This window comes from Phalangium opilio, unplaced genomic scaffold, assembly GCF_054372755.1.
Source record: "Phalangium opilio isolate 3A_F unplaced genomic scaffold, DU_Popi_V2 ptg000009l_1, whole genome shotgun sequence".
NCBI lineage: Eukaryota > Metazoa > Arthropoda > Arachnida > Opiliones > Phalangiidae > Phalangium > Phalangium opilio.
Genome location: NW_028324146.1, coordinates 2628954 through 2641225, shown reverse-complemented (window position 1 = coordinate 2641225; position 12272 = coordinate 2628954). Strand labels below are relative to the sequence as shown.

General features: G+C 35.9%; 1 long non-coding RNA gene across 1 annotated transcript; it reads left to right on the top strand.

Annotated features, from left to right (window-relative positions):
* Positions 1–251: 251 nt before the first annotated feature.
* On the top strand, positions 252–4281 carry LOC149713145 (uncharacterized). The gene is made up of 2 exons (XR_016370731.1): positions 252–1110; positions 1175–4281. It is a non-coding gene; the product is annotated as an uncharacterized LOC149713145 (long non-coding RNA).
* The last annotated feature ends 7991 nt before the right edge of the window (positions 4282–12272 follow it).

The following is a 12272-nucleotide window of genomic DNA, read 5'->3' as shown; positions in this document are numbered from 1 at the left end:
GTTTTAAATTAAGAATATAATTAATTCATGTTTCTTTAAGTATTTGATTATATTTTTATTTTAGTACAATTACAACTTATTATTATGGTTACTTGCCTTATACAGTATCCATATTTAAAGCGAAAAATATAAGAGAATAAGGCCTATAGTTGGCGAGCGCGAGTTCTCAAATTATAAGCCACTCCCATAAAAACAATCAATGTAGTAGGGAATTTCCGTTTGTTCAACGTTCTTCTTACATTAATCCGTTTTTACTTTTGCGCTCTTTAGAGCTCGAAAGTATTGTTCCGACCTCTGTTGGCTGGTCGGCTGGCTGGATTTGGTGTAACCGCATAATAAGATTCTTCATAAATAAACTTTTTGAATTTCAAATTTCCCGCGAATTTTCGACTCGAAATTCATCCGTAGTTCACGTTACACCTCATAGGTGGCGTAACGTATTTAATTTCAATTGAAATTATTTTCCCGTCGGCGCCGGGCCTCGAACCCGCGATATCCCAATCCATACGAGACGTCAGTGAAGACGCCCGGCCGCGCGCTCTACCACGAAGCCACGCTTGCTTGTAATATAAAGCGAGATAAATTATACTGAAGAGAAGAAAGAGAGAGTTAGGATATGGACCCCCCCCCCATCTCCCCGACGCCCGCACTTACTGCGTGGGTTTAGCGGGAGACGAGAGAGAGAGAACTGTGCAACTGTATGGACCCCCCACCTCCCCGACGCCCGCCACTGGATGCTGTCGAATATATATTGTATCGCGCTAGAGGAGGAGAGACAGTTGCTTGCAATTTTTTTTTGCAATTTATAATTATTATATATCTTTTTAATCCTAGGCAAGATTAGATTTCTACTTGGGAACTTAAACATTACAATTAATATTATCATATTAATCAAAAAAGAAATTAAGGTTCTCCCCGACAGAAGGCGCGCTAAGCAGAGAGAGTTTTCTAATTTCACCAATGATATCGTTTTTTAAGACTCGTCTGCTTAAAAGTTAGGCAGGTTGATTTACTAATAAAATTAAATGTATTAACAAAATGAAACTCGAGTCAGCGTTTTAAAACTATAACTAGTTTGGGACGGAGGTACCATTGCTCACTATTTGTTTGGCAAGTTTAAAATTAAATGATCACTTAACGGAACTGACATAAAATAATAGGTAGATTTTTGCAGAATTAAATTGCAGATTCTTTGCAAAATTAACTAATCATTTTGGCAGTTTCCGCTCTCGCTGGGTTCATCTACTAATAACAGTTACGTAAGTGATAATTATAAAAATAAAATCAACAATCTCATAAAATCAACAACTCAAAATATAAAATGAAATTTATGATCAAAATGAATCTAATTTCAATCAACGACAAACGGAATCAACGTGTTCATCTCTCCATCCACGGAAATATGAAATTTCTACATGAAACATGAAAGTGCTATCAACCTAACAATTTTTAGAAATGTAATTTTAATCAGTGAAACATACTCATTTAAAGTTAACTAATTATAAGTCGCTAATTTGATTATTATATTTAAAAAAAATTATATTATTTAAGTAATAAATTTAACGATGGTGTTGATAGTACCAATAGAGTATTCAAGGATTGATTACGTTAATATCAACATATCAAACAAAAAGTATTTAATTATAATTTGGAATTTCAATTTAAATTTATACAGTTTTTTAAATGCCCATTGAGATTCAGAGTCTGTCACTGAATGTTGAAGATCTCCAGTCTCTGCCAAGTGATTTAAATTTTCAGACCCTCTCTGTGGGAAAGGGGGAATTAAATTAACGAGACTTACAAACTGACATCATCCTTAAATTAAATAAGGATTATAAATGAAAATTTAAATCAAGGTATTGAAGGTTTAATTAACGTTACTTTGAAAGTATCGAATTAAAAATTTACAACTTAAGCTCATCAATAAAAAGAACATTAAGATAATTATTAATAGGCATAAACAATCATCAATAAAAAGAACATTAAGATAAATATTAATAGGCATAAACAATCATCAATAAAAAGAACATTAAGATAATTATTAAAAGGCATGGGCATGGACAATTTTACTCGGACCCCGAGTCCCCGACTCCCCGTCCCGATACACTAAAGACCGAGGCTTAAACCTCGTAGCTCGCGGCCATCTTTATTGTTTACATCATGGGCTCGTCACTACAGGGTAGGAAATAAGACAGGTTTACAAGTCCCAAACCAGTTTATTAATTGCTCGGACCAGTTTATTTATTCCAAAAGTTGGGGTCAGTGGTATCAGGGAGCACTTTATTAATTAGGGTTTTTGGAAAAAATAGACGGTGGGACCAGTTTATAAATTCGGGGTTCCTTTTTAGAATTTTTCTATCTCAACTCATTTTCTACCAATTCTACTCCTAGGTAGTTAGTACTCCTTGGCTACAACTTCCCTACAAAAGTTTTGTATTCTATTGACTATTGATCTTGTCTAGCGTCTATACTCTAGAATGAGTCTCTTGTAGTCGACAGTCTAGACCATAGCCAGTACTAGTTGTCAGTAATCGTATTTCTCAGTAGTGCATGGTCACATTACAAGATTTTGATCTGGCTTACTGATAGCGAGAGAAGATATTGCCGCTGAATTTATGGAAAATGCAATAAGGAATAAGGCTAGTTCAGAAAAGGATTAAGAACTTCAAATATCATTAGACATGTTGATTGATATTTAGTGGCAACTAGTTGAAAAATTGTGATAAGAAATAAAAGTTAACTGTTATGGATTGTTATATGCTACTTTTTCCTACAGTAAAAAATTCAAATTCAATTAGAATTTCCAGCTTCTTTACTTTTGTGTCTTTACGTGCTTTTTATTCTCACCATTTTAGAAATTTAATTTATAGTGGGACCGGTAAAATAATAATTAATGCGAGGGTCACTGGTCCCAAGGACCACCACCACATCCGCAACACCAATTCGCCGCAACCCACTCCGAAACAGACGAGCGCCTGAAAGGCTCAACCTATGAGACAGCAGCTAAACCAAGTTTTCACCATAATAACAATAACCTCATGAAGGACCGTATAAATAATGAGTTTAAACAAACTTTTCACCATAATAACAATAACCTCATAAAGGACAGTATAAATAATGACTTTAAACAAACTTTTCACCACAATAACAATAACCTCATAAAGGACAGTATAAAATAGTGACTTAAACAAAGTTAAATCTGAATTACAATCTACCTCATTAAGCTCAACCAAACTGTTACAAATGCATAGCGCAATATTACAAGTTGCCAATGATCTTCGAATTTTATTGTTAAACCCTCACATTATCTTAAGACTCATACAGTCACTGGGTTTTAATCTCACGGGAGAGTATTGCTATATTCGTAATTCCCGCCTATTCCAAACACAACCTAGATGGCGCCCCATCCTCAGATATCGATTGATTGTAACCCCCATTTTCTAATTGGCCATATGTCTAATCAGCGCCACTAGCGGATGGTCTGAAAACTACTCCCATAGAGACTAGGTATATTTAAGCGGGTTTGCAGAATTTCCGACAGATGGCGCGGCGTTCGAGCCACCTGGCGGAAATTCTGCAAACCCGCTTAAATATACCTAGACTCTATGGGAGTAGTTTTCAGACCATCCGCTAGTGGCGCTGATTAGACATATGGCAAATTGTCTGTTTACCAGGCAAATTCAAGGGGGGCTGCCATTGCGTCTTAGTAGTTTTTGATACCGCCATCTAGCGTCGAAGTAAAGCGTAAAATTCGGTATTTTTGTCTCTTTAAACGTCGGTGTTTAAAGCCATCTAGCGTTCAAAAGCAGGAAGTTCAAAACCTTCGTCTGAAATCCTTTGGCTCGGTGAATCCGATGATTTGAACATATTTTTTAATTCTCATTGGTAATTAGTAAGTTTTGAAAAGTAAAAATGGCAAGCTGGGGTAGAACATGTTCCGTTCTTGGCTGTAAAAGTAGTGATAGGGATTTAAGGGAGTGGAGATCATGGGTTTGCAAACTTCATTCGGGACCTGACAAAGGGTTAACTCTGTGTCATAAAGATTGTTGTTGTCCGCGGCCATTTTTAAAATACGGAATAAAATCAAAGTACAGAATTCGCTCATTAGATGGCGATTACCAAAAACTACTCACATTTTAAAAATGGGAGGTAACCTCGTACATCGCGTATAGGAGAGAACACTCCTCGCTTCTTTATCCGCACTCAAGCGGCATCCTTGCCACCCAATGTAACGAATGACCATAATCATATGGTAGAATAAATCTTGGATATTGATTAGTATATCTAGCCTAATTAATCCACCAAGACTTGAACACTACAGTTAATTACTTATTTAATTAAACTGTAAACCAAATTCTTACTAGATTGGTTTTATTCATAATCGGAATGCTATTTTATAAACAATGGAAAAAAACCTGAAAATTATAAATTTGTCGGGGTCAATGCATATAGTAATACTAATTCTAGTCACTAGAGGGCGCGCAAAAGTGTAATCTGGCCGGGGCCATCTTGTTTACTATATCTATGCTCAAGAAAATTGAAGTACGCAATTCGTTCAATACAGTTACGAACGTTGCGCCGAAAAGCGGATATTTAGTATTCAGCAAGTAACAAGTGAATACCAGTTGAATGTTGTGGCGCGTTTCCGAAATTCTTTCATACATTTTTTTTCTTCTCCGGGCTATAAATTCTCTATTACGTAAAAAAGTACAGAAGTATATGCCGAAGAGCCGCAATTTCAAGGCCAAATTAAATCTATGTTAGTCGTGGAACCGGTTTAAGGGGGATTGTCACAAATTACTTTAAAATTATATTTTACCATAACGTTCCCAAGGTGATAAAGGTTTTCAATTATAAATACAGGTTATGTGTAAGTTTCAATAAGAAGAAAATACAATTAAATAATATTAATATCTACCAGTGTTAACGTACAATACCTTCCAAAGATGTAAATGAAATTTCAGATTAAATATAAATTGAAACAATAACTTAGAGCTTCGTCAAGAAGTTGTCAAAAATTTCTTGTCGAACAGTATACGTGTGACTGTCTTTTTCAAATAAAACTAACAAGTTGGGAAACCAAAATTAATAAACCTCTCCAGGAATGTATGAAGGGGTTGGAATGGCTAAGGTCAAATCCTAATCGGCGTGAAATGATCTTGGAAACAACTGGTGTGGCTTAATTTACGCTAGTGACGTCATAGCCTGACGTAAAAATCGTATAAGTTCAGCTAGCTAATTGGACCAAGTCATCTTGCGACTTATTGCCACTTATCTAACGCCTTTACAATGCATAGAGGGGTGGTGGCTAGCCCCTATGCCACAGCTAACCGACAGCGCCCTATACTAACTATTACCGTTAACCTCTGCAAGTTTTGATTTACCGCTTAAATTATTTTCATTCATTCACTGACTGCCAAAAAAACTTGTTTGCTATAATTCTCCACACTCTACCCTAGGTCCTCTGCCTAGGCTGAGAGAATCGAATAAGAACGAGAACGGCGGCGAATCAGCGCATTTAACTTTAAAAAATCTAAAAGGTCACTTCTGCCATGCCTTTTTTAACGAGTCATGACATTTTTCGCCTTCGGTAGACAACTAAACAGACGTAGGGGGAGGAGCTACACTTCTAAAAAAAGGACTCGCCTTATGTTTCCACCATCAAGGGTACAACGAGAGCCCCCTTAGCCATTCCAGCCCCTCCATACATTCCTGACCTCTCCGAGTCGAAACGAGGGCTATCTACAAACTTAATTACCTGAATATGCTTCTGTCGCTATTGTATTTATTGATTTTTTAAATAATGAGTTATTCAACGTTATTAAGAGTTCCTTGAAAACTCGATTGGTCTGTAAACACTACAGTCTCGTCACACGTCAACAATATTCTTAGTTATCCAGCATGATCGTTAACGTTTCTTCATACTGATGATCAATTATCTCTAGCGGCTCAAAAAGAGAACATGCAACAAAGAATGGAAGTTTGACCGATCAGACCTATAACCGCGGCATGAGTATTTGTTCTATCCTAAAACATACACAATAGAACATTAGACAGTTGTTGAATTCAGTTCTCTTTAAATTTTAGAAAGTACTTCCGGCACTGTGTTTCTTGGTTGCCACGTGGTTAAAAATATCACTCCACGCCTATTGCCTTTGATAGTGCAAAAGGGAATGTAGCGCTAAACAAGCGGACTGCGGTGTGAGATACATTAAATACAAAGGGAAAAAACGACTACTTATGCATTAAAGAGGACTGGAGGGGAAAATTCTTCAGGGCCCATGGCCGGTAGGCCCTTGTAGATAAGACCTGATTTCCCTTTTCTACATTGCTCATATCTTACGTTTTTTCACCAAAATTACTTTGTCAAAAATATTTTATTATGAAATTTGTGCATTATGTTAAATATGGTACTCGCAAAGATCAAGGCTGATAAAGTGTGCATTTTATATTATCTTAAAAATTTAAATATTCGGTCCTAAAAGGGAGACTAATATGGACAGAAAATAAAATCAATACTAACGAGCAAGTTTTGTTCCTCAAAAATAAAGTTTTTGAAGTTTGAAAATTTAAGTTTTGTATGTATAGCTCTTAGAAGATCACCATCATAGACTTATGCACAAACAGATTCATATCTGTACTGATTAACAATTTTGATCCAAATGCTACAAGACTGGCAAGTCAATTTTTGGCAGCACTGAAGTATATTTGCCAACCTGGATTTCAAAAGGGGATAGACTGCAGGATATAATTGGCGTTTTTGGTTCATGTGATTGTGTCAATATCATGGGTAGAACAATCTCAGAAGTGGAGATAATTATACAGTCCAATTGAAGGAGGAAATTAAAAAAAAATAAGCCTAAAGTGAAGGGCGTTATGGTCCGCAAGAAGCCACCCTAAATTTTGCATAGAGGTTTCATCTTAAAATGTATTGTGCCAAATGCGTTTAGGTGTAAAAATTCCGAGACTAAAGTTTCGAACCCATCTGTTTTGTTTTAAACATTTCAGAAATTCCAAGTAATTCAATTTTCCTAGTAAATTTCTTTTTACAAGCACCGGAAACTTGGGCGATATCATACAAAAACCGACGAAAAAATTCACAAGATGTTAAAGGCCGACTTCCATCGAAAAGAGTTCTAGCGAACTGAAAACCGAGCATCGAGACTAACAATGGAGCGACCGTGCCGATTTTCGAATCCCCGCTGGGGTAAAAGATGGAAGGGTTCTAGCTAACTGAAAGCCGTGCAATGTGGTTCTAGCGAACTGAAGATACACAATAGAAAATTTCCTTCAGGGGAAAGCAAAAATTCGAGAGGAAATAAATTAAAAGGATTTCTATTGTTCATCTTCAGTTCGCTAGAACCACATTGCACGGCTTTCAGTTAGCGAGAATCCTTCCATCTTTTGATGCAGCGGGGCTTCGAAAATCGGCATGGTCGCTTCATTGTTAGTCTCAATGCTCGGTTTTCAGTTCGCTAGATCCCTTTTTGCTGCAAGTCGGCCTTTAAATATTTATAGAATAAATTTATGGTTTTGTATTGTAACTTGTATTGTAATCAAAGTCGGTATTACTGTGGCACTACTATTATGACCAATGTCAGTTAAAAACTCCTAGTAGCATTTGCATGACACGATGTGGCTAAGAACTGTTCATATTGTCTATGTGTCTCACTTATACCAAACAGCATTGGTAAACTTATGGTTAAAAGTGTTTAACAATATCTGAAAATATTTATACAGCTTGTACGACTTGAAATTTTTTCTTTTAATGATGCGAATAAATATTGAAAATACTCATCTAAAATACGAAAATACAAGAAGGATGTCAAAACAAAACAAAACAAGTAATTAAGCCTGGTAATAATTTCTAAAAGTCCATTATCTTTTCCTTGATGTACCCTACAGATAGTTTACTACCACCAGAAGTAGGATAAGGGACTAGAAGTATCGATGTAACCAAATTCTTCACTTGGCGAAAGTGAGTATTGTTGACAAGACACCAACGGTTGGTCCTCTGGTAGCGGTTTCTGAGTAGTCCCTCCAAAACGTGAGACACTCACGGCGGTAGACGGCCGAACTAGATTCAAGCGCCCGCGTCTGTTTTCCGCGACTTTAGGATGAGGGGAAGGGATAGGAAATTCTTGGAACTCGACCAATTTTTTCTCTCTTGTGTAGGCGCGATGGAAGCGGCATAAAATCCTCAAATTTGTTCACTATTGCCAGGATCTACTTCCAATGCTAGAGCTCTTTACTTCTAGTCTCATCCTACTTCTGCTACCACGTTTCATTCTATCATAATAGTCCTATAGGCCACGAAAGGACAGATTAAAGGCAAGGGCGATGTCAATGACATCCCTTGATGATTGCTTTTCTTCTCATTATTTCTCTAAGGCATCCTTTTTAGCTCCACCCTCCTCGAACAATTTAATTGGTTCCTGCTGTTGGCAAGGTCAAATATGTGTGTTGGGGATTGGCCGGAATGCTGAGGACTCGATTGAGCTGCCTCTTGTTTTAATAACTTCTTTTGACAAAGCAGAAGGGTTTAATATATCATCTTTTTTTTTCGTTTTCATAACATCAAATATAAACACTGAAATGTTTTTCCACATTAAAAATAGAAATGTTCTGCTTTGTATTAATTATAGCTACGAGTCGATTTAGCGCCGGATGCTTCAAACGCCATTTGAGTTTATACCATAGGAGAGGACGCTAAAAATTTTAAATTTTCCGATATTCGTTGCCTTTTGATTATTCCAGGAAAAACTCTAGAGCAAAAAATTCAATTTTTCCTAAAAAAAACCGAATGGAAGAATTTTTTAACTCGAGCAATCGCTACAACTTGACTTTTGCATTTGCAGATGAGGTAAATATTAAACACTTCGACTGAAAATTACCCGTAACCTTTATTACGAAATTACACATTTATGTTTTTTACTACGTTCACTTTAATATTGTTTTAGATATTTTGCTTTGTAACGTCAATAACCAATTTATTTCATGTCATTATTTCTTAAATTTAAGTAATCACGATTAAACCTTTATTCGTGGCTCTAGTCTACCATACGCCGTTTGCAGAATTTTGAGTCGGCAAATACATTTTACACCTGATTCAGTTTAAAGATAACTAAATTTAAAGAGCATATTCATCAACATTTTCATGTTGAAAAACACTAGTTTGAAAACAGTAAACTAAATCCCCTATATAATTTGACTGCTTCGAGTATGTTACATCAGTTTGATAAAACATTCTGACCAGAGTTAATAAAGAAGATGATGTAGTTTTAAGTATCGATAAACCTTTTTTTATAAAAGCTTTCGCAGTGTTGATTTTTGAAAATATTTTTAAAGCCAATTATTAACAATTTTAACCAAATTAAGAATATTTACGCGCAAAGATATATTTAAGCGTGAATGTTGACACCGTCCAAAATATGACACTGCACTTCACTATTCTTTTTTTTTTTTTTTTTTTGGTCATCGTAAAACTTATCAGGACCGATAATTTAAACTGAATAAATACATTAAATAGTGGCTGGAAAAATTTGAAAAGGACTTCTTGACGGCGCCCTATTCTCCGTACTACGATATGGCATATGCATTTGGTCGTTATGTGCTTTTGAGCCTCAAAAATGTGAAGTATGCCTGCATTTATGATATTTTTCCCAAACGTAAAACATCATATGGCAAAATTAATTAAATAATATTTCAGACTTATATTTGTGAGTAATAAATGGGTCGAAGAACGTTTGAATGAGATCAATGTTACTAATTGGACAACAAGTCCCGAGAAGCATGGTTTCGCTATTGAAAATAGTGTAAGTACAAGAATGGATCTGGTTTTAATAGAAAAGCGTCTTACTACTAATGCGGGAATTTAATGTTAATGGTCCTACAAATTTTCTTTCATTTTTCAACATTTTTAAAAATATGCATTAAATAACATGATCATGAGAGAAGTAGTAGCTGATTAAAAACATCTTGCATGTTTTTACGAAAAATTCACTTGTTTGTAATAGCCGCTTTCAAAATCAAATGGCCGCCTATTTTTTGAATCAAATCAATTATATTTTCCATAAGATTCTAGACACCGTTATACAACAATATATGGCATTTGAGACGGATGCGTTGACAGTTCATGTAGCTCCAATTACTTACTTCGATTCCTACTCAATATTTTCAAGCGAGCCAATTAGAAATGGGCGTTCACAAAAGATGCTCTACATCAAGGGACTCGAGAACACAGTTTGGGTCTGCAACCTTTTGTCACTGATTCTAGTTTCGCTTGTATCTCTTATGGCGGCCAGAAAAAGAATGAGATTGTTGGAGTCCAATTTGGGAATCTTTACGAAATTCATCTGGATTTACATTTCGGATTTTCTGCGGAATCGTAAGTGCCAAATACCGATTTAATTAAAACACGAGACCAAGCATAAAGGGAAGTAAAACGTTTGATAAAGAAATGATTTCGGTGTTTCAACGAAAACGTGGTCAAAATGGCTAGTCTTTTAGACTAGTCACTTCAAATATACTTTTAAATGAAGTCGGAAGAGACAATCGCTAACTTCCTCATAGTAAAAATACTCCAAATAGAAAACCTGCTAAATGTATTGACTAATCGAGAAAGTCGAAGAATAGGTTTCGAAAGTGGGGTGGCGAAGCGGTTAACGCATTCGCCTAGCAGCAAGAGCCCGGACTGTGGCACCGGGTGTAAATCAGGGAACAAATCCTTCTGCGTAGAGTTTGCAAGTTCTCTCCCCGCTTGTTAAAAGTAGTTTTCCTCCGCGGTCTAACCCGGTTTCTCCTTTCCATCAAAACTTGCTGAGGTTAACGGTAATAATTTGAAAAGGGCGCTGTAGGTTAGCTGTACGTGGCACAGGGGCTAACCACCACCACTCTATGCATTGTAAAGAGACCCACCTGTAAACAAGCCACAGGCTTAGTGTGGAAATTCCTTCATAGACAAAGCTTAGATAATTATTATTGTTTTATTTTTGGTAAATCACGGATATTGGAGCTATTTATTATAAAATGAAATTATGAATTTCACATTCGAAGATACAATCTTACTTATAATGACTGCTTTTGTTACTGACATTACTGGCGGACATTCTTCTTAGCAAACAGTATAACCGGCGATCACAATTTGAGAGAAAGTATTGAAAATAACAAGACGGCCCAAGGGCTCGTAATAGTAGCCACATCGTACGAGTGAATAGCCCCTCTATACCCTACCCTAATGAATGGTAGCGCTATCTTTACAATGCTTAAATAATTTACCGTGCATAAAATCAGAGCGAATAGCCCCTCGATGCCCTACCCTAAACAGTGATAAAATTATTACCCGTATAAAAATTTACTTATGCTGTAATTGTAATATTCCGGCGAATCGAAGAACAGATAGTTTTAGTGATTATCCCCTCGATGAATTTACAACATAGACTTATGCCGATGCACACTTATCGCTTCTTATAAATTTCTAACATGCCCATTACCTTTTGAAAGAGGAAGTTTAGTTATAGTAATTACCCATTTTAGTGATTATCCATTTTAGTGATTATCCCCTCGATAAGTTACCTTTATCAATACTAAAATGATCAAACGCATTTACGCTCATTTAACTTTACAACATAATCTTATGGCAGCGGATACTTATCGCATCTTAAAAATTTGATAGTTTTAGTGATTACTCCCTCGATTAGTTTACAACATAGACTTATGCCGAAGCATACATATCGCATCTTATAAATTTATAACATGAACTTATGCCCAGAAGCGTTGGAAAGAGAAAGAATTCGGTAAAACACCCAACTTGAATTCCTACTTTGTGTAAACCCCGAACTTTTTATTGTATAGAAAGTTCAGATTCTTAGAAAAGTCGTGGCTTTAAGTATGAGAAATTTTAAAGAGAGAATGAAGTTTCTAGTTTTAGGTAAGGCAATATGATAAATTTGTGTGTTCATAAAAGACTATAGATATTACTGTTTGTTCATTAATATTTTCACAACATAATGTTTTTTTGTACTGATAGAGATAGATCATAAGCCTTTCCCCTTTAAAATCGTCAATTAATGAAAAATATCACCTTAACACAATTTATCCCTTTTCACTCTTAAGTGCGTTCATTAACATGTGCGTTGTACATTCGCATTGCACTGTGATAGACAAATCATAATCCCCACCCTTTGAAAATCAAAAATCCCTTTTTTCACTCTCCCTTTAAAAAGACGAATGAAACATCATCATCATCATCTTCTTCTCCAGACCAAGACAAA